This window comes from Heptranchias perlo, chromosome 8 (genome assembly GCF_035084215.1).
Source record: "Heptranchias perlo isolate sHepPer1 chromosome 8, sHepPer1.hap1, whole genome shotgun sequence".
Lineage (NCBI taxonomy): Eukaryota > Metazoa > Chordata > Chondrichthyes > Hexanchiformes > Hexanchidae > Heptranchias > Heptranchias perlo.
The window spans coordinates 26,636,640-26,664,533 of record NC_090332.1 but is presented as its reverse complement, the minus strand read 5'-3'; the positions used below and the strand labels follow the sequence as shown (position 1 = coordinate 26,664,533).

Below are 27,894 nucleotides of genomic sequence, written 5' to 3'. Positions count from 1 at the left end.
CCCTCAAGGATATTTAATCTTGGGATTTTTAAAAATAACAATTCCTAGGAATTTTTCCTTTTCTTGAAAGTAATGGTGTTATTCATTTTATGGCATGTGTTTGTGAATTTTGTGTTCATTAAAAGGTGAAGGATGATAGTGTTGAGAATAGTACCTTATTCTTGATTGGGTTGAATTTTAACTCAAAGCGGGTGTTCAGCGAGAAACCGCACCAGCGAGTTGATTTCCTGCTGGGCAGAGGCAGTTGGTTGCCATGGCGATTTTGACCACTTCATTTAGATGCTGCCAGTTTACTTCCCGTTGGGAACAGGAGTGAAGGGAGTGTAATGTGGCTGCTGGCAGGTGAAGATTGGGCAGCCATTCGCCACCGCTGGCTCCAAAGTAAGTGGTGGTGATGGGGTTTTGAGAGGGTCTCACGGGAGGGAAGCTGGGGGGGAGGAGTCCAGGGCAGGGCAGTGACTTTCCTTGTGAGACCCAGAAGAGGACAGTTTTAGACTTCCCAGAAGGGCCTCTCCTGTCATCAGACTAGTTGCAGACCTGCTTCTATCTATTGGAAAAACCACGGCATCTTAGGCCCTGATTAAAATTGCATTGGACTCTACTGATGTAAAAGGGCCCAATTTGCATAAATTTATGAGGTTATCGCCTGCTTTAGGTGGGTTCCTCATTCGCCTGCAAAACCCTGTAGATTAATAACACAAACGGTTGGAAATGGTCAGGATCCGAGTGGATAAGTAATCTGCTCATTTTGAATTGCCCGTCTGCCCAGTTTTCACCAGGCCTGTAGGGTTAAAACTGACCCCTTGGCATCAGTTAATCACTACTTCCTGAATTAGCTCATCTTCTCAGTGGAGCACTCCATTCTGAGTCAGAAGGTTGTGGCTTCAAGCTCCACTCCAGGACTGGAGTACTTAATCTTGAATGACACTCTAGTGCAGTACTGAGGGAGTGCTGCATTGTCAGAGCTACTATTTTTTAGATGAGATTTTAAACCAAGTCCCACTCTGCCTGTTTCAGTGGTTTAGATGGATGTTAAAAAACCCATTCAAATGAGAGCAGGGAGCTCCCCCACCCTCATGGCCAACATTTCTCCCTCAACCATCAAATAACAGATTAACTGATTGCTTTTTGTGGGCTCTTGTGTACAAAATGAATGATGGATTTGCCTACATAACAGCAGTTGCTGCACTTCAAAGTAATTCAGTGTATGTAGGGCACTTTGGGACATTTCTGAGAGATGTTATAATGAGCTATATAAATGCAAGTCTTGATTTTTGTTTCTACTTTTTTCAACATTGCTGGTGTCCTGCACTATGAGCCTCCCGTGTGTGTTACTGGTAATTCCAGTTCCCACAGACCTGACACATGCATTTCAAACATGTAAAATCAATCATGAGTTGAGAATTTAACAATTGGCTGCAGTATGTTGAGTTAAAGAATTTATTTAAAGACATTTATACTCAAAAAATAAACAGAATATCTTCCAGACATTCTTTCAGTCGTACAAGAACTTTCAGGTTCTGAATAAAAGGATCATCGTAAATCACTGTCATCTGTGAGGTACCTTCTGTTCCTTATACTGCACAAGGTGCACTGACAGTAACCTCTTTATTTTTAGTTGTTGCTATTTAACTAGCTCATATTATTTTTCATCTTACTTCTTTTATGCTTCAAATTTATTCAAGCCGTCCACATGCTCTTCTTGCAAGGCCCCAGCCCCACCAAATAAATTGAGGGGGATACTTCTATTGCGTGAAACTATCTTGCTAGTTTACAGATTTTACTGTCAAACTGCACATAATTCCATCAGTGCATAATGATATCATCACATCTCCAGTCATGTTTGTTGGACTTTTTTTGTGGTAAACTCTTGCGGCTAAAACTACTTCACAAAATATGTGCAACAAAAAGAGAAAGTTTTGAAAATGTACAGCTTCAATCAGGATCTGAAGGAGCAAAGTAGATTAACAGGCACTATCCTCCATCTGAGACCCTGCATCAGAACTCAAGATAAAGAGTCATTCTGGTGAAAGGACCGACTTGAAGATGCTGGTGTCCTGTGCAGTTCTAGAATTGTCTGTTTTTATTTCAGATTTCTAGAATTCACGTTTTCTGTTTTCTATCTCACGAAATATGTTGCACTGGTTTGAACTGACTCTGCAGCCCTGATTTTAACCTGGGGCAGGAGAGTGGCGTGCAGGGGCCAATGTGGGCTGCAATCCATCAGTGTGATGCCTGGAAAACTTTAACTCCCAGGTCTCATTTAAATGATTTAAACAGGGCTCCTGTCCAAATCGATGGGAATGATGTGGAAGCCGGTGGGTTTATGCCAGCTGCCATTTTAGCAGGCAATTTATTTTGCTTCTGGACAGGCGCTGGCCCCGGACAGGCGGGGGCCTGATTACAATGGCAGAGTCGCACTCCGATGATATCATCTGGACATTCACACTGTTTTAACTACAGATCGACGAATGACTGGCCAGTCCCGGACCCGGCAATAAAACCTTTTAGCAGTCAGGATCATGGCTAGAAGAGGCCCAGGGAAGTGTTATTTTTTGTTTTTTGAAACCTTTTTCTTGTGGGCTGGGAGGAGCAGGAGTGATACTCTGGGCCCTACCAGGAAATCTTGGTCATAATTTTCCAAAGCTCTCTAGATTAAGAATTGTGCCTTTGGATTTAAAAACTACAAATTATTTAAGAAGGTTAGGGAGGGAGAAACCAGGTAACTACAGATCTGTCAGTTTGACATCAATTGTGGGGAAGTTACTGGAATTCAGAGACAAAGGCCCCGATATTTATGGGGAGGCAGGGGCGTGTGTTTGAGGATGGTCCCCGGCAACCGGGAAAGATCGGGGGTTGGCGGGGAATGGGGTTCGGACTGGCAATCGGGAGGGAGGGACGACCTGGAGAGATCGGGGGCAGAAATGGGGGGTGGGGGGGGCATTGGACTGGCAATTGGGAGAGAGGGGGTCAGGCTGGGGATCCCTGGTTTGGAGGGAGAGGTCGGCCGATCGCGTCAGAAGACTTACTTTAGGGGCTGGGGACAACACTCCTGCTCCTCCTGGCCCACCAGCAATGATCTATAAGGCACTTATTGCTTTATCCGGCTGCTCCAGTCTCCATTTTGCTGCCGGGTCTCCCAAACCATACAACCTGCCACCGTAAAAATGGTGGCAGGCGTGTATGCGGTGGGTTGGGGTCGGGTTACGCGATTTTTTATTTTTAAACAACCCTCCCACCGACATTCTCCCACCCGTCATGGAATGGTTAAAATTCCCCCGAATGTGACTGAGCACTTGGACAAGTATCAGCTGATCAAAGAGAGTTAACATGGATTTGTGAAGGGTAAGTGATGTCTGACTAATCTAGTTGAGTTTTTTGAGGAAGTCACCATCATGGTGGATAGGGGAGTGTCTATGGATATTCTTTATATGGACGTCCAGAAGGCATTTGATAAGATTGCACACAAGAGATTATTACCAAAAATGAAAGTGTACAGAATTGGAGGAATCTTTGTGACATGGGTCGGTAATTGTTTGGGAGGTAGGGATCAGGAGTCTACTCCTGTTAATTCAAAAATAGTTTTTGTGCTAAAAAAGTTGAATTATTCAATAATTTGAATTAAGCAACTTGACTAGCACAGTGAAGTGGGGATTTAGTGTTAAAAAATTCAATTATTAGATAATTTGAATGAAGCTACTTTGAATTAAGAGGAGCAGACTGTAGTTGACTGTCCCTGGAAAACACCTACAAAAGAGTTCTGATTAATTAGCTAACGCATGCACACGTAAGAATTGTTCCAGGAAAATGAGAACAGGTCACTAGATTGAAGGCCTGGGCTTTCCATTCTGGGGCATATCTCCAATTCCCCAGTGCAATGGAAGCTGAGCTATATTTTTACATTTGCTCTTACTTCCCTATACAGAAATAACTCACAGAGAAACATTGATTTTCTTTTTTTTAGGTTTCAGAAGGAAATTATGGGGTTCCTGTATCTTAGGATGGCACCTGCTGTTAACTTAATGGACTGTTAACTCCAACTGTGCTGTCAGACTGTCTCATGAAGGTATCCTCAGTTATGTCAGGGTACCCTCAATCATGTTTGAAAGGACAACCTTCAGCCAATTTTACGCTGGCATGTTCAAATTTACCAATTTTATACTGATTAAATTCAGTATGGCAATCATTGAGTACAATTACAACTATGTTTCAAACAACATTTTAAATCTCCACTTTACATAGCAAGTAGAGTCTCAGCAGGATTATACGGTTTGGCTGCTCCAGGAAATTAGTTTTTTTAACGTTGTAACTTTTAGAAGGGTCCTGATAGTGTTATGAGCTGGTATGTTAGATACCCTGTTTGTCTAGCTGCCTTGTGAGGTCATCCCTGGCTGTCAAGCAAGTGTTTTCCCAATCATCGGTGTACGTGCTTTGATAAAAATTCTCAAAGGTGGAATTCATTCAAAAGTCACAGCCTGTGTAACCTCCCATAAATTTTCAGATGAGTGAATACCATTTTGGCATCAATGAGGCGGCAGCCTCTGGTGAAGCTAAACTAACACTGAGCAATCTTTTAAAAAACAAAAAGCCTTACATAGTATCAGTTCTGGAAACTTTAACATTTTAATCAATGCTTTAATCATAAGCTATTGAAAATTCTGTCAGCTGTGATATATTGTTGGAGAATGCCTGTTTTGACTTCTGCCATGTTTCATTCGTACCATGTGAAATTCTGTGGGAAATCAAGTGAATTTTAATTTTATAAAGATGGCTAAAAGATGATGGAAATCAATTCATAAACTAAATGCGACAGAAAAAAAAAATCCCAGAATGTAAAAAAAACATTGTAGGTTTGTTTTCACTGACTGAACCAATGATTCTGTAGTTCATTTGTCAAAAACTATACTCCTCATATTTTTTTAATCATTCTGGGGACATGGGCAACGCTGACAAAGTTGGCATTTATTTCCCATCCCTAGGTGCCCTTGAGAAGTTGGTGGTAAGTTTTCTTCTTGAACTGCTGCAGTCCATGTGGTGAAGGTTCTCCCACTTTGCTGTTAGGTAGGAAGTTCCAGGATTTTGACCCAGCGACCGTGATGGAACGGCGATACATGTCCAAGTTGGGTTTGTGTGTGACCTGGGGGGGATCTTGGAGGTGGTGGTGTTCCCATGCATCTGCTGTCCTTCTCCTTCTAGGTCGTGGAGGTTGTGGATTTGGGAGATGCTGTTGAAGAAACCTTGGTGAGTTGCTGCAGTGCAACCTGTAGATAGCATACGCTGTAGCCACAGTACGCCGATGGTGGAGGGAGTGGATGTTTAAGGTGGCGGATGGGCTGCTGATCATGCGAACTGCTTTGTCCTGGATGGTGTCGAGCTTCTTGAGTGTTGTTGGAGCTGCACCCATCAAGGCAAGTGGAGAGTATTCCATCACACTCCTGACTTGTGCCTTGTAGGTGGTGGAGAGGCTTTGGGGAGTCAGGAGGTGAGCCACTCACCACAGAATTGACAAAACTTTTACACAGAATTACACAGAATGTACAGCACAGAATTGGCCATTCGGCCCATCAGGTCCATGCCAGTGTTTACGCTCCACACAAGCATCCTCCCTCCCTACTCCATCTAACCCTATCAACATATTCCTTTCATCTAATCCTAAAAGCATATCCTTCTATTCCTTTCTCCCTCATATGTTTATCTAGCTTCCCTTTAAATGCATCTATGCTAGTCGCCTCAATTATTCCTTGTGGTAGCAAGTTCCACATTCTAACCACTCTTTGGGTAAAGTAGTTTCTCCTGAATTCTCTATTGGATTTATTAGTGACTATCTTATATTTATGGCCCCTAGTTCTGGTCTCCCCTGCAAGTGGAAACATCTTCTCTACATCTACCTTATGAAACCCTTTCATAATCTTAAAGACCTCTATCAGGTCACCCCTCAGTCTTCGCTTTTCTACAGAAAAGAGCCCCAAACTGCTCAATCTTTCCTGATCGGTGTAACCTCTTAGTTCTGGTATCATCCCAGGGCATGATTTTAGCCCCCAAGATCGGGTGGATTGGGGGCGGAAGGACAGACAAAATCACAGGTTTTCAGAGCAGGAACGAATCCCGGCTCCAACCCGCTGAATTTCGTGTTTCACCCAGACACACCTGGGAGCGCCCTTCAGGAAGCCAGAAGTCCCGTTGGCAATTAAAGCCGGCAGGCCGATATTTAAAGCAGTGATATGGATAGTTAAAATATTTAAACTGATTACATTTTTGTGGATTGAGACAGGGAAACGATTTTAACCCTGCCTCAATGTGTTTCCCGTGGCCTCTGAAATATGCCACAGAAATGGAGGCGAGTTGCAGCCGGCACCCATTTGGACATTTAAATCATTGTTTGACAGATGGGGATAAAAGGTGAGTTTTTGCTGCAGGGCAAGTAATTCTCTCAGACAAGCCTTTGGCTGGGAGTTCTTTGTGTTTAGACTGAGATTTCTTTGTTTGCACTCAGAATTCTTGTGTTCACACATATGTACCTACATTTTGGACCCCTTAAACGGACAACATCACGATGGGGGGGGGGGGGTGGGGGTGCAGTGGCTGTATTCAGCAGTACATCTGAGAAGGAGGCAAATCACCATCTATGCCAGCCATAGCGTGCAGTTCTGGGACTTGCAGCTCTACAAGACAGAGTGCGCCACAAGGACCTGCAGAGGAGCAGAGAGGGGAACAATGGAGGACCCAACGTCGCAGGAGGCACTACCCACATGAGAGGGTCTACAGACAGAGGATGAGCTTCCTGGACCTCTCTGAGCAGCAGTCCCTACGAAGGGTCAGATTGAGTTGCTAGATGGTCGCAGACATCTGAGCGCTCCTTCGTGCAGAACTGCTCCTGACTGGGCCTGGTGGCACTGCATTGCCCGTTGCAGTTAAAGTCACCATTACCCTCAATTTCTTTGCATCCAGATCCTTCCAGGGCGCCACCGGTGACATCACCGGGGTCTCTCAGTCGTTTGCACATAAGTGAATACGACAGGTCACCGATAGCTTGTTTGCCAGGGCATCCCACTACCTCAACTTCCTCATCGACGACATCAGCCAGACTGAGAGGGCAGTGAGTTTCCACTCTCTGCCTGGCTTCCCACGGGTGCAGGGTGCAATTGATTACACACACGTAGCAATCCGAGGACCTGCACATGAGCCAGGACTGTTCATCAACCGAGAGGGATATCATTCTTATACAGCTGGTTTGCAGGTGCATGTCGAATTTCCTGGCAGCTGCCATGATTCTTTCATTTTGCGCGAATCCAAAATCCTGGCCCTCTTCCACGCACAACACAGACTTAAGGACTGGCTGCTTGGAGACAAGGGATACCCCCTGCAAACGTGGCTCATGAGACCTCTGAGAAATCCCACCAGCATCGGTACAACGACAGTCACATCCCCACCAGGTCTGTCATGATGCGCTTCAGGTGCCTGGATCAATCTGGGGAAGCCCTTCAGAACGCACCAGCGAGAATGTGTAAAATAATCGTCATTTTACTGCGTCCTACACAACATCGTCCAACAGAGAGGGTTACAGGTGGAGGAGGTCCCATGCGCTCATGAAGCACCCGCACCTGCCATCAATATCAAGGAGGATGAGGCGGAGGAGGAGGAGGACAATGATGGGCAACCCATCGGCTGAGCAGCGGCTCACCTGGCTGCTCGTGATGCCAGGGAGTCACTCATATTTGATAGATTCTCATAAGGAGATCTGCAAAGTGAAGATAGTGAAGTACTCAGACCGCCTGGAACGACCACCACCAACACCAATCACCTCCCCCCTGTATAAAACACTCCTACAACCACACATACACCCACTGTAAATGCTCCCAATGGATGGCATGAAGGCTCGCCGTTCATGATGAAGCATATCAAAGGGCACTTTCACAAAAGGGACTCAAGAATGGGTAAGATGTGGCAGTGTCGGTGAGAATTATACAATTTAGCATGTATGTAACAAAAAACAAATATAAATGAAAAACATTACATTCTATCAGACAGCCTTGTGCATACCCTTGGTGATTACAAAACCTTAGCCTTCCTCTTTCTACAGCTTCTTCGTGGTGCATCCCCTGCGGCTTCAGCAGAGGTAGTGGCAGGTTGCTCAGAATCATGCCTTGACCCTTTAGCTGCTTTTGGCCTATGACCTCTGGGTTTTGGAGCCTGTGAGGGACCCGCCAAAGGCTGCTCCACCTGCACTTATGCAGGGGCAGACTCGGCCATCGGGAGAGGAGGCAGCATTGCGGGTGCTGGTTGAGGGAGGGGCAATGGGTGAGACATGGGAGTGCTTTGAGAGGCGCCCCCACTTCCATATCCCTTTTCTCCATCATTCCTTTCCCGGGCCGATGCAACATCACTCCCACCACTCTGCTTGTCAGCAGGCTGGTGAGGAGATGTGACGCTTTCTAAGGCCACGGGTGAAGTTTCTGTCTGCCTGTTTAAGGCGCCGGACATGTTGGCATCCAGAGTCCACACGGCCATTGTCATGACCTGCACAGATTCATTGGTGATCCGTGCTTCAAGCTCAATGGAGGCTGCCACTCTCTTCACCAAAGACATTCTCACATTACCTGCGCCACCAATCCACTAACGATAGAGTTCGACTCCTCCATCCTATCTGCTATTGTGGAGAGTGTGTGTGACACCTTTTCCATTACCTCACAAAGGTGGAGCTGTACCTCGATCGTTCTCACTTCCCACGATGTCCCCCGAGGTTGATCATCTGGGTCCAGTTGAGCAGAGTCTGGAGAGGAGTGTGCCCCCTGGCATGGACTCTCCACAGATGCCCCTGCCACCAATGTCTGCTCGGGCACACTTGTGAGTGTTGAATTACCAGGTGACAACCCAACTATCTGCTTAACAGGACCCACCGAGGTGACGGTATCTGCGCTGGTGCATGGCTGGATATGATGTGACGGTGCGCCCTCAGAGGAATGGAGGCCCCCTGAGGAATCGCCCTCTTCCATGGCCCCTGCCTCCACATTAATCCTCGAAGGCCCTGGACGAGAACATAAAGCAATATTAACGATCATCACAGAAGTGAGTTTGCAATGAGCATAATGAAGTGTGCAATAATTGATAACATCAATTCATGTTGAGTGTGAAGGATGTTAAAGTTCTGTCACCAGACGTTTGCGGGGTGCCAGTCTCGCCATCCCAGATGGCCAGGCACTCCACCATTCCACTAAGCTGCACGGCCGCCTCCTCTGCCTCCAGTCTTCGCCCTCTCCCTTGTATTTTGCGCTCTCTTCTCCTAAAAGGGGAGAAAGTACAGACATGTGAGTAAATGAGGGTGACGGGGTCACTCGATGGATGAATTGCTTTGTGTGAGGCTGACGATGAAAGTGATGCATCAGAGGGTGACTACCAGACAGATTCATAATATTGCATCAGGATTGGGGTGAGCAGAGTTGGTGGGTGCACAAACAGGGAGGTGAGGAAGTGTACAGAAAATGAAGGTCACTTGACACTGAGCCTTAAGTGGGTGTGAGGAGTGATGTGATGGAGTAGGCTTCGCAGGGCAGTGTGTGAAGGGGTGGGGGTGATGTGCACCATAGAATGCAGGTGAATCAGTAAGTGTACTCACATTTCCTGACCTGGTTAGGTCATTGAAGTGCTTCCTGCACTGAAACCAAGTCCTGGATACTTTAGGACTGCTGGTCACCTGCTCTGTCACCTCGAGCCAGGCCCTCTTGGTGGCAGAGGCATGGCGCTTCCTCCCATCAGCCGGGTACAACATCTCTCTCCTGCTCCTCACCCCTGTCAGTAGCAACTTCAGTGTGGAGTCACTGAACCAGGGTGCTGGCTTTTTCTTATGCTGCTGCTCCATTTCTTATAATTTTTTCCTTCTCCCACAGTTGCAATGGACCTTTAAATATTCCAGCTGCTATCATGTCATCCGGGTGCGCAGTCCGCCCGCTACGCAGCTTTCAGACGGCAAACCCTGAAGCCACATTAAGGGGCTCCAATTAAGTCGCGATCATGTGGAGGAATGTAAGGATTTTTTTGACAGGTTTTCCATGCGTCCTTTGGCCCCCCCCTCCCCACTTACATCCCGCCACCATGATAAAATCCTGCCCCAGTAAATCTTTTTTGCACTTTCTCCAGTGCCTCTATATCCTTTTTATACTGTGGAGACCAGAACTGTTCACGATACTCCATGTGTGGTCTAACCAAGGTTTGATACAAGTTTAACATAACTTCTCTGCTTTTCAATTCTATCCCTCTAGAAATGAACCCCAGTGCTTGGTTTGCTTTTTTTTATGGCCTTATTAAAAACTGAGAGGCCACTTTTAGTAATAGTATATCTGTACCCCCAGATCTCTCTGCTCCTCTACTGCATTTAGACTCTTATTATCCAAGCAGTATGCGGCCCCCTTATTCTTCCTACCAAAATGTAATACCTCACACTTATCTATATTGAAATTCATTTGTCAATTACACGCCCATTCTGCAAGTTTATTAATGTCTTCCTGTATTTTGTCGCAGTCCTCCTCAGTATTAACTATACTTCCCAATTTGGTGTCGTCCGCAAATTTTGAAATTGTCCTTCCGATTCCCGAGTCCAAATCATTTATGTAACTTGTGAACAATAGTGGTCCCAGCACCGATCATTGTGGAACACCACTTTCCATCTTTTGCCAATCTGAATAACTACCTTTAACCCCTACTCTCTGTTTTCTGTTTTATAGCCAGCTTGCTATCCATTCTGCTACTTGTCCCCTGACTCCTCATGCTCTGACCTTAGTCATGAGTCTATACCTTATTGAAGGCCTTTTGAAAATCCAAATATATTACATCTATTGCATTACCCTTCTCTACTCTTTCTGTTACTTCTTCAAAGAATTTAATGGAGTCTGGCAGATCTTCCTATGGTATTCCTCACAGTAAGTCAGATGATATGTTGCTTTATAAGGAGAGGTGCATTAAACAATGTGAAGTACAAATGTATAATTCTGCTGCTAAGGTGGAGCTGTGTTTAAACTAGCTTGTCACTTTCAGGCTAAGGTCTAATTGCTAAATAAAGTCTAACGTGGAGATGTAGAGGCAGCAAAAGGAGAAAAACACAACCTGGTCAATCAGGGCTAGAAATGGCATCACTGGAAGTGAGACCAGGTGGATCTTTTGGCTACCATATTATAGTGGCATAAATAATAGGGCCAGTTAAGTTAAGTAATGAGAGCTGTGCAGGCTGTACAATTCCAGTCTGCATTGCCACAGTTACGGTGGAGAGAGGGGAAACATGTGGGGAGATGAGAGAACTGTTCCAAATGCCCCATGTATGGTTGGAACACAGAAGGAGAGAGGCAGAAAATCAATGCTGGAGAGATGGAGAAGAAGAGCAGCAGCACTGCAGGAAGGAAGAAAGCTGAAGTTCAATGATGGCGGGTAGACTCAAGAGAAGAGCCTTATACTTCAGTGACTCTGACTGGGATGTCCTCTTAATAAAAATACAGAGCAGGAGGGACAGGCTAGGAGGGACAGGCTATATGGAAGATCCGTTAAGTATGTGGTGTGTACTTTGTGGGGGAAGGTGGCTGTGGCCATGAGTGCTGCCTCCTCATTCCCCAGGATTCCTTTGTAGTGCAGGAAGAAGTTTGACAGAGCAGTTAAAGTAAGCAACCTGCTCCCTTTCACACTATCTTACAACCTTTTTTTATTTGTGGCACTTCATCATTTATGATACTCATATGCTCTAGGACTGTACTCTGCACTTCTGATGTTTGCTCCCATTAGTACTTTACCTGCTGCCTACAAATTCTCCATTTCTCACAGAGAGCCATGAATAAACAAGTCTCCTTAACTGACAATTGATGGAGCGGACATATCCGCTCCATCACCAAGACCGCCTACTTCCACCTCCGTAACATCGCCCGTCTCCGCCCCTGCCTCAGCTCATCTGCTGCTGAAACCCTCATCCATACCTTTGTTACCTCTAGAATCAACTATTCCAATGATCTCCTAGCTGGCCTCCCATCTTCCACTCTCTATAAACTTGAGCTCATCCAAAACTCTGCTGCCCGTACCCTAACTCGCACCAACTCCAGTTCTCCCATCACTCCTGTGCTCACTGACCTACATTGGCTCCCGGTCCGGGAATGCCTCAGTTTTAAAATTCTCATCCTTGTTTTCAAATCCCTCCATGGCTTCGCCCCTCCCTATCTCTGTAACCTCCTCCAGCCCTACAACCCTCCGAGATCTCTGCACTCCTCCAATTCTTGTCTTTTGTGCATCTCCGATTTTAATCACTCTGCCATTGGCGGCCGTGCCTTCAGCTGCCTAGGCCCTAAGCTCTGGAAATCTCTCCTTAAACCTCTCTGCCTCTCCACCTCTCTCTCCTCCTTTAAGACGCTCATTAAATCCTACCTCTTTGTTCAAGCTTTTGGGTACCTGTCCTAATATCTCCTTATGTGGCTCGGTTTTGTTTGATAACGCTCCTGTGAAGCGCCTTGGGATGTTTCACTATGTTAAAGGTGCTGTATAAATGCAAGTCGTTGTTTTTTGTTGCTACCTGCCTTATGTGTTGAACTGTTATTTCAAGAGATTCTGCCTAGCCTTCACTGCTATAATCATGTTGTATTCTCTTTTCTTCTCTCTTACAGGAGAAGGTGCCTTATAATGCTTGTGATTCTCAGGCCACAGGTGGTGGTCGTCTTGACATGAGACCTCTGAGGCCCACATAAAAAGGAAGCTCTTGACATCCTGGGGAACCATATGGTTGATCCTGTTGGGGACGGAGAAGTAGTGGCTGCTGCAGGTTTGTCTGGACCAACTACAGCTTGCCGGTATATTAGTAATGCAAAAAACACTGGGAAGCAACTTGATTGGCCACCTTTAAAAGCTACAGGGGATCTGTCATGGCAGCCGTCTAATATTATAACATCTCTTCATTTTCTTTTTGTCTAGATAATCCAACCCAACTGAGGAAGAGGAGGAAGAACAAAGCCGTCTCATCTCCACTAACCGCATCATCACCCATACTATCGTTCGCCTTTCTCTTTCACTCACCAACTTAGAGAAATCCACCTGGGGAAAGAATCTAGATCGTTCTGATGAGGATTTTTCATTTGGGCGTGACACAACGAATGAGGGTGCTGGAAGACTCAGAGGTGGGGAGTGGAGGCTCTGCAGGAGTCAGCCTCAGGTTCTAGAGTCTGCGGACTCAGATCTCAGGAGTCCTGCCCAAAAAGGGAGGATGCTGGATGAGCATCAGTCTTATGTGAAGGTACTGAGGGCCATCTTGGAGGATGTGACACAGATGACAGGGGTCACAGATGAGTTCAATGCTATCTTCAGTGCCAGTATCCAAGAACTCAATGCAAGACCGTGCTACCTGGAGTAAGTGGTAGTACCACGAACATCTGCATCTGTCCCACTTGACAGAGAGGCCTTCAGACCAGTCAGTGCATTTAATATGGATGCTTTCATAAATAACCTTCAAACCTTGGGATAGGTTTAGGGAAAATGATGTCAACTAACTTCTGAGAGCTTCAGGGCACCATCTCTCAGTGTCTGGAGGATCTAACTGATATCATCAAGTCTGACCTCCCACTGGTCAAATCCAGGACCTAGCACAAGTGATGTGGCTAGAGTCTGCCTTCATGATGCTATGTCCTCTCCTGATAACAGCTCATGTAAACTTTCCAGTCAGACCTCTCAAATGTCTGCATACGTAAGTGGCAAGATACAGGACCAGGCTGCTTATGCACACGCATTAGTACTGTAGCTTGCTGAAGAGTCCTCCTGAGACACAGAACGTTGAGATGAGGGTCACCTTGGTCTCAAGAGGCTCATGTTGTCACAGTGCAGTTAAGCAACATTGTCATTTCTGGCCTTCAGGTAGCACCTAGACATAGTTTGTACCTGACTTTTGCACTACAATCGGCGTAGGACTTCGATTTTCATAGAAAAGCAGCCTAACGCTTGTTTAAGCTGGGCACGTTACTCACCCATTTACAGGCCCACCTGAATATGGCATTCAGACAGGCCTTGGGTGTCAATGGGGCGGCCAAGGTGTCACCCCAATTTTCAACTCCTGGCACCCTGTTTTTCATGCTCAAAGTGGACGGTCGTGAGTTGAATTTATCAACCACTGACTTTAGGAGCGAGATATGAGAGAGAGAGATAAAAATAGGAGAAAAATTGATGTAGATATTGTAACAGTAAACTAATTTACAAAATTATCTTTTGGCAATTCATGACTTTAATCAATTTTCTATCATTTTTTTCTCCTTTTACTACCTCCACACTAGACTGTGATTAGGAGGATGGAATTGATTCTGTATGCCAATCACAGGTACACTTAAAAGTTCTTGTTGATTTTTCCAATCCTCAAGAAAGAGGTCTCTCATTGAAAGAAACATTCCATTTAGAGACCTGTCTGAGGGGAACCTGCAACACCAGCAAAGAGGGAGTGTCTGAGGTTGAAACTTGGACCTGGCATTCTGACCTAGGTCAGTGGTCTACCATTAGAGCTGCTGGTCAGTACCTTTTTTTCTGTACTCTGTACTTGTTCTGTGGCAAATGATTGTCTGAGACAAGTTTTTAACAAAATAATAAACCAATGCTAGAAGCAGATTTACCATAATTACAGAAATAAAGCTGCATTTATAAAGAAAGATGTGGTGTGAGTCCCATTGCATCAGCAGACAAAATAATAATGTTAGTGATAAAAATACAGCAACAAATAAATTATTACATTCTCCTAATAGCAATTTCTAATTATCAGTGCATTCAATATTGAAACATAATCAGCAGTAATATGGCAATCAAGCAGCGCTCTTTCACAGTATATTGTGGAAACCAATCTTAGCTTATCTCAGAAGACTTTGCTTTTCCCATTGTATGTTCACAAGTAAAAATAAACTTTGAGATCATGTTTCCGCTAAGTGATGTTGATATATTATAGACAGATAGTGAAACCTGCCTTGCAGACCACCGGTATAGAGAGACCACCTAATATCAATCCTAACTCTAGGCTAAGAATTCAAACACAAGCCTTGATTCAAACACCACCTGTGGAAACGGGCCACCTAATGTCAGTCCTAATGCTGTACGCCTGGATCTTCATAACCTTAACCATATAACTACTGTACCTAATAGCAGTCTCAGTATAGAGTAATGACCCATATTTGATCTGTTTGTATGCACAGGCTTGCATAATGCACTGCCTGTGGTTGCAAACAAGCTGGACATTAAGGGAGCGGTATCCCTTTCTGTTGAGGAAGATGTCAGGCTGTTGATGGGGAACACGTAGGACAGTGTGAGTGCAGTCTATGACTCCTTGGACCCTGGAGAAGCCTGCAATGCATGTGAAGCCAAGTGTTTTCTCTTTGCTTGGTCTATCAGGAAGGAGGTGTAGATGTTTTTCCTCAAGGATAGACCGTCAGTCACCTTCATGATGCAGCAGTGTACAGGGAACTGCTCGATGTCGCTGGTGTCACCTGCTGGAACCTGGAATGACCTCCTGGAGTAAAAACTAAGGGCCATGGTGACCTTGACAGCCACAGACAGAGCACCATAACAGCTTCCTTTTTGAAGCACAGGCGCCTCACACATTGCTCCTCGGTCAGGTTGAAGTGTTGCCTGAAGACCTGCTGTAAGTACGGATTCCTGCGCAGTGCCCTCCTCCTTCCTCTTCTCCCAGCTGGTTCTACTCGCTGCTGTCTTCATTTCTGCTCCCCCTTCTCCTCCAGCCCCAAAGGCAGGCTTACCAGACCACCCATGAGTGAAATAAAATATTTCCAAGGCAGACAAGCAGTCCAGCACCAGCACAAAGTTGGTCCCAGAACTCACAAGTCAGCAGTGGAACAGAGTAAAGAGCCAAAAAAGGTCCAGAAGTTGACCAGCAGTCTAAAAACACAAACCAGCAACTAACCTGCATGGAGGGGATGAACCCTTTAAATAGCGCTCCTGCAGGGTCTTTCCTGATTGTTAGCGCCTTGATTTATTGAAGTTTGTCACATAGCGAGTCAGGCGCTGGGGCAGACCAATTTCACAAAAGGGTAAGACCCTTATTTTATGATAATTAAGTTTTTGGATACTTCCAGTGGCACCCTGGACGCCTACGGAGTGGCAGATCCAATATGGCGGGCGGCACACTTCTGGCGCGGAATGAGCGTATACACCACCGACTGCCATATTGGACCCCTAGGTGCCCCATGCATGCCTAAAAAACTGGTGTGGTGCAATCCAATTTTTAGGCTCTCAGATTTTTCTAGAACTCTCTTGAAATCTTTCTCTGTTCTACTCTTTATTACTTTTCTGCTTTAGAGGTTCTGGTCTTTTCCCCCTCTGCTCTTTCTCTCTCCTTCACCTTTCTCTGCCTGATATCCTTATTTCTTTCTGGTTTCTTGCCTTTAGCTTTAGGGGTGGTTTTATACCATAACTCTATCAAGGTAAACCCCTTTCTGGAACCAAACCGTAGGGTTATCTCTGTCCCACGGATCTTTTCCAAGGTGCCAATCAATTGGACAGGAATGTGTCAGACACTATGATGGTCAAATTTCAAATATCTTTGGTCTGCTACTCTAGCTTTCCCAGCAATTATGCCACAGCCAGAGGGCCATTATCCTGACCTTAATGTCTTTTTAAAAGCTTCTGCATTTGTTCCATCTTCTGCCAACACAAGCAAATTGACCCACCAATTAGCCTGTTAGGTTGCCATTTCAACAGGTTTATCAGACCTTCAGGCTAATTAAACATTTGTTACCGATCTGTGTGTGAGTTCCTTTGTTTCAGTTTTCTTGTGAGACTTTGGTTCTCCCAGAATTCCAGTATTGACCCTTTGGATTTTCCCAGAATTCAGTGGCATGCGTCAGGGCCCTACTTCCCTATATTGTGGATCTGAGGGTTAGAATGGGATTGGGCTCAGCTGCAATGCCCTCACAGCTGACTATCCCGCTGACGCTCACTATCTAGGCTCAAAATGAAGAGTGATCAATTGGGGGAGTTGCCAGAGGGCAACTGATACCTTAGTCTGAGACAGGAGAGGAGGGGAGAAAATGGGGTAGTAGAAAGAGAAAGAACAAAGTAGCACAACAAATTTCAATTTTGAATTCTTTCTACTCTATCACTTTTAACTTTGTGTGTCAAAATAAAAGGAACTGCAGTCAATTCCTGTTTAATGCAGCAAAACAACTTCTCTTAGGCAAAAATGCCTTTTTTAGGAATTAATTTTTTCACTGTTGCTAATTGTTCCAAAATGCGATACACTGTTCTTATGCCACTTCTTAAAAAATAAATAGAACACACTGTAAAAAAAATCAGTGTTTGAAAAGTAAAAAGCAAACTTAGAAATGGATCAGTATGTATCACGGGTGTATCAACGTGCTGCTCTTTGTAGCTTTAGGAGGAGGGTTCACGTTTATGATTCTCCACACATCAAATTCCCAATCTCAGTCTTGGAAGTGTCTCGCATGCCCACTCCCCTACATGAAAACATGAACCTTGGAAGTGAGTCATTGTTATACTGCCCTCACACTCCTGCTGGAGACCGATTGCGGAGCACTGGCAGAAGCTTGGGAGTAGGTTTCCTGTCCAACTCAACAGTAACAGTAGAACATGTGCTTGCAGAAAATGACTGACAATGTTGATCGAGGTAAATTGTTAACTTTGGTGAAGGATTCAAATACCAGGGGTCAGAAGTTAAAAAATGAGAAAGTTAGGAGTAAGAAAGGAAGTCAGGCAGTACAGGGCTGTAAAAAGGCAAATTCTGCCTGATTTTCTTTGGCACATCTCTTCCACCATTCTGGTGGATTAAGTTACTAGGGAAAGCAATTGAAGAAAATTACATAAATATGTTCAAGCCGTAACTAAGTACCTTTTTGGAGGATTGGCACCTATCATGAGAAGTTGGGGTTGATATCTGTCAAAAAAAGGATGAGCTTTTTGGAGCTAATGTTCTAAAGGTTTCTTGCTGAAAAAACCAACATGCTCATTGAGAAAGTATCTCGCCCTTCAAAATATTTAATAATTTAGCAAAAATTATAATTAACAAATATCCTTTTCCATCTCTTGGTGTTTTTTAAAATGATTTTTGTACAAGTGCTAATGACATAACGAAAAGAACTATCTGGGACAATTTTCAATGGTTGACAATGTGAGGGTGCAGAAGTATCAATGGTAGATTTCAGCCTGGAAAGGGCTGTCCGTGCTGGCTGCAACTCCTGTGTTATTGGAGGGTTACAGAGCAGTCATTTCAGGAGTGCAAAGTAGCGCACACTTCCCGCCTGCTTATTGCATGCTGTTAAATTGCTGCTCGGAGGTGGCTTCTGTGCACCATTGCCGAAGCCGCGCATTAGGGTAGTTGAGCTTATTGCCAGCATAATTGGTTCTTAAATGGGAAGTACTTATTGCAAGGTGAATGTGCTAGGTTGCTAATCCTCCTATGAAACAACATTGCTATTGGGGCTCAGTCAGTTTGCCTGACTATTTACTGATATATGAACTGCTAAATACTTGAGCTGAAACTTACACTTTTTGGATGCTACAGGGATTGGATTCAGTGGGGTTCATTTTCAACTTCACTGCCTGGGCAGTAGTGCGGCAAAGCGGATCTCCTGCTCGTTATAGACCCTGTCCAATATTTATCCCATTGAAATCAACGGACTGAAAATTGGGTGGATTGTACAATAGGTTACCACCCGGACAGCAAAGCTGAGAATTACCCCCCGTTTATCAAACATTGAAATTGGCAGAGGAGGAACAGCAAGATCACAAAAGGGCTGCCCACGATGTCAGGTGGCACACAAGATGTACAGCCTGGTCATGCTGGTACACAACACAGTGGGTCTACTATACAAGTTATGTCTACCTGGACATTCAGGCTCCTTCAGCAAGTCCAGCAGACAAGATGTACCGTTCGTCACCAATGGCCGTCAAAGTCACCACGGCTTTCAATTTTTATATATCTGGCTCATTCCAGGCTAAGACTAGGAATAGCTGTGGGCCAACTTTCCTTTGCTTTGCACCCAGGGAATGTTGAAGCAGGCTAAAACACTGGTTAGGCTCCAGCTGGAATATTGTGGCCAATTCTGGGCACCACACTTTAGGAAGGATGTCAAGGCCTTGGAGAGGGTGCAGAGATTTACTAGAATAGTACCAGGGATGAAAGATTTCAGTTACATGGAGAGACTAGAGAAACAGGGGTTGTTCTCCTTAGAGCAGGGAAGGTTAAGGGGAGATTTGATAGAGGTGTTGAAAATCATGAAGGGTTTTGATAGAGTAAATAAGGAGAAACTGTTTCCAATGGCATAAGGGTCAGTATCCAGAGGACACAGATTTAAGGTGATTGGCAAAAAGATCTGGGGTGACATGAGGAAACGAAATTTACGCAGTGAGTTGTAACGATCTGGAATGCACTGCCTGAAAGGGTGGTGGAAGCAGATTCAATAGTAACTTTCAAAAAGGAATTGGATAAATACTTGAAGGGAAAAAAATTACAGGGCTATGGGGATAGAGCAGGGGAGTGGAACTAATTGGATAGCTCTTTCAAAGAGCTGGCATAGGCACAATGGGTTGAATGGCCTCCTCCTGTGCTGTACCATACTAGGACGCTATGATCTCATCCAGAGAGGACGGCTATGTTCCATTCCCTAACATCCTATAACTTTCTTTCAAATAGTTGTTGATTGCTAAATATTTTAAGAGATAACTTTCTTTTTAACAGTCTAATAAAAAGAAAAAACAGTAAGCTCCGGAAATATGAAATAAAAACTGAAAATTTTTGAAAATGCACAGCAGGTTAGTCAGCATCTGAAAGAAAAAGACATTTTGGGGGTAGGGGGCATTTGTCGGTACATAGATAAACTGATGAAAAGCCCCACACAAAATACTTCTCTTTTTAAAAGGCAATTGATTAGAGAGGAGCATTAGCTGTTTAAAGTGTGGTATTAGTTTATGACTACAATAAACTGCAGCTTTTATGAAACTTGGAATCAAATGTTATTCTGTGCATTTAAACCATTTGACTGTCATTTTGTCTTTACATACCATATTTGAACCTTCATCCCATTGTAATATTGTGTCACAAATCATCAAAGAGCAGTCCATGCTCTGCTGCTTCCTCCACTTTTTTATGACTTTAAGAGCCATGTGGAACTGTGTTTCTCGTGCATAACAGGAAAAATGCTTCATCAGCTTTTATTGAATTCAAAGACACTTCTTCAGATTCACTTTGTTAAAAGTAAGAATTTTTGAATTTCCTGATTTGCCATGACAGAGGGAACTGTCTGACTCCTTTATTAATAATATATGAAAGACAAATTCCAGACGTTAAACCTTCCTTTGCATGCCCTAGGGATGATGCAGGAAGGTTTTTATTGAGTTGCAAAAGAATTAGTTAGCAGTTTTTGTATGATTCACGCTGAGATTTCTTTCCAAACTAAATACAGTATGAGATTACACCATGACACATTCAACTTTTTATAGGGTATTACATTTTTTGATAGTAAGGGAATCATCATCTGAACATTGACTAGGAACACGTTGCAGTAAAAAATACTTTGTAAGTATTTTCTGTGACATTGCAATTATCACTGGGTTAGATGCTGTATGAAGTAAAGTCTGCCTGTAGAGAGAGGCTGTGGTTAATCTTCCAGAATTGATACTGACTACAGTTGGCCTTGATAACTGTTACCATCTCTACCAGCGTAAAAACTCTGCGTATTTACCCATTTCCAGTCCATCGCGCTCCAGATGTCCGTCACACTTCAAGTGTCACAGACTAATGCAAATTTCTGCGCCTCACTTGAAAAGACATAAATAAACAAAGGCAGTTATTTGGAAACTACAGTGAAATTCAGCAGGAGTCACAACATACTGGAGCCAGAGTGTCTCCATCTTCCCACAGTCAAAGCCAGGGTTTTGATCTCCAGTCCGAATAGCAATTACCCTTTCGAATGAACTCAAGTCGATGTTTACTGAATGTCAATTAGATTTTTAGCCCTAAGGGAACACATACCTACACTTTAGCTGAACAATAATACACTGGCTGGGAGTCTCCTCTCCAGCAGTAATACTGGATGATGGCCGAAGGTTGTACTGACCTGCCAAACCTGGAACTCACTCCGGCAGATACCCAGGGTCAGTCTAATTAGAATATTTTTCAGGCAGCGTTTCTGCCTGTGCTGGGGAGCCCACCATGGTGGGAACGGTGGGGGGTGGGTGGGCGGGTGGGCAGGTGTTACTGCTGTCAAGAGACTCACCCACCTAGAATCATAGAATCATAGAATGATACAGCACAGAAGGAGGCCATTCGGCTCATCATGCCTGTGCCGGCTCTTTGAAAGAGCTGTCCATTTAGTTCCACTCCCCTACCCTTTCCACATTGCCCTGCAAATCTTTCCCCTTTAAGTGTTTATCCAATTCCCTTTTGAAAATGATTGAATCTACTTTCACCACCCTTTCAGGCAGTGCAATCCAGATCATAACAATTCGCTGCATAAAATTTTTTTTCCTCAAGTCGCCTCTGGTTCTTTTGCCAATTACCTTAAATCTGTGTCCTCTGGTTATGGACAACCCCAATTTCTCCAGTCTCTCCACGTAACTGAAGTCCCTCATCCCTGGCATCATTCCAGTAAACCTCCTCTGCACCCTCTCTAAGGCCTTGACATCCTTCCTAAAGTGTGGTGCCCAGAATTGAACACAATACTCCAGCTGGGGTTTAACCAGTGTTTTATAAAGGTTCAGCATAACTTCCTTGTTTTTGTACTCTTTGTCTGTATTTATAAAGCTAAGGATCCCTTATGCCTTTTTAACAGCCTTCTCAACTTGTCTTGCCATCTTACATACACCCCCAGGTCACTGTGTTCCTGCATCCTCATTAAAATTTGTTCCATTTAGTTTATATTGCCTCTCCTCATTCTTCCTATCAAAATGAATCACTTCACACTTTTTTGCATTAAATTTCATCTGCCATATGTCAGCCCATTTCACCAGTTTGTTACTGTCCTCCTCACTGTTAACTACGTTTCCGAGTTTCGTGTTATCTGCAAACTTTGAAATGATGCCATGTATACCCAAGTCCAGGTCATTAATGTATATCAAAAAGAGCAGTGGTCCCAACACCGAACTCTGGGGACACCACTGTGTACTTCCTCCAGAATGAAAAACAACCGTTCACGACTACTCTCTGCTTTCTGTCCCTTAGCTAATTTCGTATCCATGGGCTTCAATTTTGCTAACAAGTCTGTTATGTGGTGCTTTATCAAACGCCTTTTGAAAGTACATGTACACAACATCAACCGCACTACCCTCATCAACCCTCTCAGTTACTTCATGTGCTCCCCATCATAAATAATAGTGGGTGATTTTCATGTTCGAGAGCACATAGAACACTCACTGGCTGGGTGGGGGGGCGGCGGAGGTTTGAGCCTTAAAACTTATTCCTCCAGCCTTAGCAATACTGGATACGAATATGATGCTGGTGTTACTTGCATCCACTGCTCCTTTGGCAGTAATGACAGAAAATGTGTATAATTACAGAATTCCATCATTACTGCCTCATTGTAATTTGCCCATTTGTATTTGGGATCCATGCCTACAAAAGGAGGTAAGTGGTGGCTAGAAGGATGGAGGAGAGGGAAGGAGGAAACAGGGAGGAGAGGCCACTACAAAAGCCCGCTCCCTCCACAGGGGGACCTCAAGACTTTTACCAACACTTATCGGATGCTGTAAGAACACGTTAACATTTTTTGCAATGTTTTTTTCCACAAACAGAGCTTGATGTCAGAATTCTCAATGCATGTTGAAGTCAAATGTTGCGACCAGCTCAGCATTTTTAATACATAATAGATAATCTGAGGTGACAAATAAATGTTACAAATTACATGTCAAAATGCTGAGACCACACATTTCTCCTGTTTTCTATTTGTAGCCCAATGATAAAAGTGTTTGTTATAAAAATATTTACAATGTTGCTGCAAATAGTCACAGAGGAAATTTTCCCCATGAATTTCCCACGAGAAGATGCCAATAATTGGTGTTGGACAATTCTTAATTGATGCGCCATCATCATCATCGCTCAAAGGCACGATTGATGGGTCCACAAGTTATGGCGTCCTTCCTTATTTCTTATTAATGGGGTAGAAATTGATATGCATTTTGGGTGCAAACAAATTTCCAGGCCAATATATCTCGGTGCTAGATTTTTTCAGCTGCTACCAGGGATATCAACTTTTGAAGGTTCATGTTAGGAATAAAGATTCAAGCTTTTGGAGGATTTGGGATTTGACAGCCGTGAAATTTGGATATTTGAAGCTTCAAGTTTGATTCCAGTGTGTGAAATTTCCTGACCAGAGGGAAGCATAGACACATACCATATTATACTACTAATGAATAAACATCTGTACTGCGCTGACTGTTAAGGATTGCATGTTCACCCATCGGCAGACTTTCAGGGATTGGATTCTCCCACTCCTCTCTACTACACTGGGAGGAATAAACAGAAACATTTTCTTTTCATCAAAGGCTCCCGTATTTATTGCTGTGGCTCAAGCCACAGTCAAGAGTTGCTCTCCTGCCACAAGCCATGTAAACGCAGTGCAGACACACACACAGGGACAATTGACAAATGCCAGCACACACACCGAGAAGGACGTTTTATCCCTCTGTAGGGGGTATTTTATCAACTGGGTGGATGGCTGGCAGAACACAGGTGCAGCAGAAGGCCCGGATCATTTTGCAGGCCAGGCCTTAATTAAATAGCAATCCTGCCACTTCTGGCCTCAGAAAACCTATTTTTTAACCTACCTTTGAGGGCCTTTGCTTTTTGGTTAATAGATTCTACTGAGCAGAGCATCCACAGCGGGTGCCTGCCCAGTAGGCTGTAAAAAATGGCATCATGGTCTTGTGGACCCCAATTTAAATGTATTCATGAGGCTGCTCCTTGAATCAGGCAGGCATCTCAGCCACCTATTAAACCAATGGCAGGAAGATGGTGGTGGGGTGGAAAACGAACAGAACATCTACCGCTTTGATTTTAACTTGCATATTTCCTGGTTTCCACCGGGCGGAGGGAGTTAAAATCCCCCTGTGTGATTTTTTTTACCATCTGAAGTGAATCCAAGCTAGAGGTTCTCTGAATTGGGTTGTTTTCAGATCGGACATGAAGTAGCTCAATTCTGATCAATTTGGTTTTGTGCTCATCCCCACAGGCTGTTGCCACTACTAAACCCCTGTTTATACTTTAGTTAAGTGCACATAATGCTGACACGAACAGAGAAAATTGAGCCATAACTGTCTTCACAGGACAAGGTACAGTATATCAAACAAAATATAATTTCATTTGCCAAAAAATAAATATCCTTTTGTCCCCTAATACTAGCACAAAAACATAACTTTGTTATCATAGGCATTTAGAAAGATTACAAAGTTATTACTCCTCAGTGAATACAGTGGGCCTGCATGAGTTCTGTGTTCCAAAAAAAACACAGGGATTTAATGACCTAATCAAAATAGCGTGCACTAAAGTTCTTTCACTCTCTGGCCTTAAATTTCCTGCGTGGCTGCATCCTGGAGGCTAGATTTGAAAATGCACCCATTCCTGTGCCCATTCTCCCGATCTCAAGATACGCTGGAATTCCCTGGCAAACTAATTAGAATGCGCCTGAATGTAAAAATGGCCATAAATCAGCGTAAACAATCGGAGCTCAAGGAAAGTGCCAACTCACGCCGTATATTCCTTCTTTAATTCTGAAAATTAAAGTATCAACTCATTTAACCATCATTCGTGCACATTAGATCCAGCATGTTTAAGAACCTACAATCGGGGAAGATTTTCAATTTTTAATGTGATTTATGCCATAAAAATGCATTAAAAGAAATAGAAAATGCAGAGCAAGTCTCAGTGAGGATAAATTTTAAAAATGCTCAAAAAATTGCAATAAAACACCAGAAAAATGACTGTTTCCTGCTGCGCCTTAAAATCTGGTTGTAATTTGAAGAGGAGCTCTGAATAAGCGCAATTGCAGGAAACTTGTATGTGAGGCTTTGTAATTTGGGGGCAGGGATTTTATGGGCAGAGATGTGATCGGGCCGAGGGATCGATAGACGGCTGTAAAAGATCGAGGAGACTGGGGCATATTGTAGTTATGCGTGTAACTCATTTACGTCCAAAGTTCCATGATCTTTTAAGGCAAGTAATTGGTTTGCGCCCAGGTTACGCATGTCTCTGGAGGCAAATATGGAGGAAATTTAAAGCCTGAATGACAATTGTTATGTAGAAAAAAGCTTGATGTAGTGGAGCTTGTATTGTGCAGGAGGGCAGGACAGACAACAAAAGCATTTAAGAGGCATATGCACGGAATATGGAACATGGCAAATGGCATTCTTGAGATCACTGCTATAAGTTTGTGAACCAGTTGCCTTTAAAGTGGAAGCATGAATGATGAAACGGTTGCTGCCAAAGAAAATAACTTTCTGAAGTTTCAAATGATAACCTGGCCATCCACAGTCCATCAATGAAACTCTGCTTCAATTAAAAGGGGCATTCTTCTAACAAGTTTTTGTGGGTGTGAAGTCTTTCAAACACACACAAGCAAAATTGCATTACATTCAAAACAAACTATATTGAATATTCCTTATACAGAAGCACAATACATTATAGTAAAGTGTTGTTTTTCAACTTACTAGTGGTAAGATGGAAGCTGTCTTACATTTCTAGATACAAAATGGAGGACCCATGCCAACGAGTCTACAGGACAGGGGAAATGGTCTTTCGGCAGATCAGTTAGGATGTGGAGGATTTATTAGATTAAGACATGTAAAAGCATTAATTAGATATGTGAACCGACGCCAGGTGGAAATGAACACTGTTCATGTTGTTTTATGCACCAAATGCATTACTGTATTTTGGTTTGGCTTGATTGACAGTTCTCTATTCAGAGGCTTAATAAAAGATGTATGTATACGGCAGCTATTCCTGTAGTCTGCAATTCAGCTTTGATTGTATCTAAAGCTCACAGCTGGGCTCTGTGGCAAAAGGGAGCAATATCACTTATAAGAAAGTCTATATAAAAAAAAATCACTGTCCTCCACAAGTCATGCAGTTTATTGCAGTGTGTGTAAGAAATATGCTCGGAATAAGATTTTTTAAACCATTGTGGATGGATTCAATCTTTGTTGTTTTATAAGTATTGATGTTATTAATATCTTGCTGTTTACTTTTGCATCAATGTAATTATAAATCTTGTAAATAAATTCAATGACTAGTTTTAGGTTGAACAGCGTTGTTTGACAGAATGTCGTTTTCCATCTTTTGCAAAGATCAGGAGTGCATGGTGGGCAGGTCATGGAACTTCTGGTGCAAAATAAGTCAGTAAGTCCTATGACACCCAACTCCCATGTAAAGCACACGTAGAGACATATGTTTCAGACTATAGGAAATGCGGGTCTGCTAGGAAATTGCATTTTGTGGTGAACACAAATAAGCAGGGTTGGGAAAGAACAAGAATTGTAATAGGCAGCACCAAGGGAACATTGTTTATGGAACTGCTCTGACTTTGCAGACCATCCTAACTCTCTTTTTGCTGAAGCTAAGATGGCCAATTGGATGCTTGCCAGTATCGTATTACCATTGTTATTGACGGGCTGAAAATCACTTTACGGCTAATTTTTACACCAGTTACAACTGGTGCAAAAACCTCGGCCAGTATTTATTTAAATAGTTACATTTGATTCAAGTTGAACTTTAGGAAGTAAAAATCTCTATATACGTTAACCATAGAAGAACAAAAAAAAGCATGAAACAGGAAAAGGCTATTTAGCCTATTAAGCATACTCCTCCCGCAGACCATCTACAACTTTTTTAGAATACTACCCTTTGTTCTGTTGTGTTCTTTGGGATTCCTTGGCCAACTGACCAAATCAGAGAGGCCTATATTAGCATTGCACCGCTAAAGTATGTAGAGCCCTTCCTCAGTGCAGTTTAAAGTGACCTAAATTGGGTAATTTTGAGTTAATTTGTGAATATTTGAATTTTGTGCAATTTGGATGATTTAGGGTTTAGGTTGGAGTACTTTTTGAAAAAATGCAATGCACATTCATAGAGAAATGAAAAGTTAGTCCAGACATAAATCATTTTATGTAATCTGCCATTCATATTTTTACCATTATAGTGGTTGAAGATCAAGGCCTTGATATTAAACGCCCCACGATGGGTGGGAGAGGGTCGGGGTGGGGGTGGGGGTGGGGGTGGGGGGGGTTAAAAAGTTAAATATGGGGAATGCATCCCCAACGCACTGCGCACACATCTACTTTTTTTATGGCAGCCGATATCGAGGCGTCCGATTGTCCCGCCATGGAGAGGTAGGGTACTTAATTAACATATTTAAATCAGGCTCGCACTGAGCAATTGGAAGCCCGATTTAGAATTGACTGTTTCTGCATGGCTTTCCCAGGGATTGGGAAACCCGGCAGTGATAGGGAGGCGGGAGCTGCCGGCTCCACAAGTTAAGTGCCTTTTTCAGCACTCCTTGTGGGCCAGGAGAAGCAGGAGTGCTTCTCCCGTTCCCTCAAGGGAGCCTTCAGTCTCCCCCAGCCCCAATCATCAGCCTCCCACCCAGCCCTCCCGATTGCCCACCTCTTTCCCCCCTTCCAATCGCGAGCCTCTCCCCCCACCCCACCCGATTGTCGGGGACCATCCCCAAGGGGCCTGGCTGCGGCCTCCTGCCGCTGGTGTTCCCAACTAGCTGCCGGCCAGGCTATCCATTTGCCGGGTGGTAAAACGGAACTAAAACATGTTAATGAGGTCCTGCCGTTAAGTTTGGCAGAATCTCCGCGTTCCAGCCTTGACGGGTTCTTCTGCCTTTTTCGGCCGTCCCCGCACCCTCCCTGGCTCCCAGTAAATATTGGGGCCCAAGAAACTAT

The 27,894-nt window shown here is 43.9% G+C and overlaps 1 long non-coding RNA gene across 1 annotated transcript; it reads left to right on the top strand.

The window, feature by feature from the left end:
* Positions 1-8,275: 8,275 nt before the first annotated feature.
* Positions 8,276-14,809, top strand: LOC137324175 (uncharacterized). Its single transcript, XR_010963538.1, has 4 exons — positions 8,276-9,066; positions 9,885-10,020; positions 12,630-12,784; positions 12,934-14,809. It is a non-coding gene; the product is annotated as an uncharacterized lncRNA (long non-coding RNA).
* Positions 14,810-27,894: the final 13,085 nt, after the last annotated feature.